Source organism: Lepidochelys olivacea, assembly GCF_965140295.1.
Source record: "Lepidochelys olivacea isolate rLepOli2 genome assembly, chromosome: 1".
NCBI classification, from domain to species: Eukaryota; Metazoa; Chordata; order Testudines; family Cheloniidae; genus Lepidochelys; species Lepidochelys olivacea.
The window spans coordinates 263,222,888-263,224,015 of record NC_140411.1 but is presented as its reverse complement, the minus strand read 5'-3'; positions in this window follow the sequence as shown (position 1 = coordinate 263,224,015).

The window sequence follows — 1,128 nt, the reverse complement described above, 5'->3', positions numbered from 1 at the left end:
TATAGCTATGCGGGCCTGCCTGTAAAGGCCTATACTTTAAGAACTTCGGTGTATTTTTATCACTTAGCTAGTTATAGAGGTATAAAACAAAGAATCAAAATCACAGTCCGCCTGTGTATGGGCCTTCTCTCACTAAGAAAGTCTGAGGCCTTGTTCTTAGGCTAAGGCCTTTGACTAAGCAGCAGGGGCAGCCAGCCATATGCTGGGAAGTGTATGGCCACATCCTCACATTCCAAACCAGGCAAGGCAAGGCTCTGCGGCGTCAGAGCCAGGAAGGGGACACGGGGTAAAGGCTCTGAGGCATCAGATCCAGGAAGGGAACACGGGAACAAACTCTATCAGCATACAGAGATACGCCCAATTGGTGTGAAAGGCTTCGGAATATGCTTGTTTGGAAATTAACCCCAATAAACATCGCATTGTCTGCACTTTGGACTTCTGGTCTTTTGCTGCTTGCTGTCTGCCTGACAAGAACCAGGGAAGTGGGAGGGTGAAGGGAAGGCCCTCCAACACTGTGTTTTACAAAACCGTGTCTATGGCTTGTTTTCTTGCTGTCCATTTGGGCATCTCCTTGAAATCCCTCCACCCCCTTTAACAGGCAGGAAAATCACAAAGTTTGCAGAAAGCTATCGAAGCATCAAAACCATGACATTCTTTGTGGAGAAGTCCCTGAGCAGAAGCAGCATATGCTGCTTGGGGCTCTCCAGTGCTCAGCAAAAACTGGTTACTAACCAACCACGTGAGGAGAAACCCTGATGGCAGGGTGACCAGATAGCAAGTGTGAAAAATCCAGATGGGGAGGGGGAACAGTAATAGGCGCCGATAAAAGAAAAAGTCCTGACTAGCAGGACTGTCCCTATAAAATGGGGACATCTGGTCACGCTAGGTAAGGATTGCTACTTCTGAATACAAGGGGCAATTCGAGCCCTAGGAGAGACTCATCCTTGCATGTGGACCCAGCCTGACAGCTCCCACAGGCTCCAGGGGCTCCTCTCTCCCTCATGTTACACACTGCAGATGCTGGAAATGAAGCTATGCCCTTTCCCTTTTACAGAGGTTGGGCCACCCTTCACGACCACTCCCCTGCAGTTTGTATGGTCTGGGCAGAGGAGGGGCTACAGAGCAATT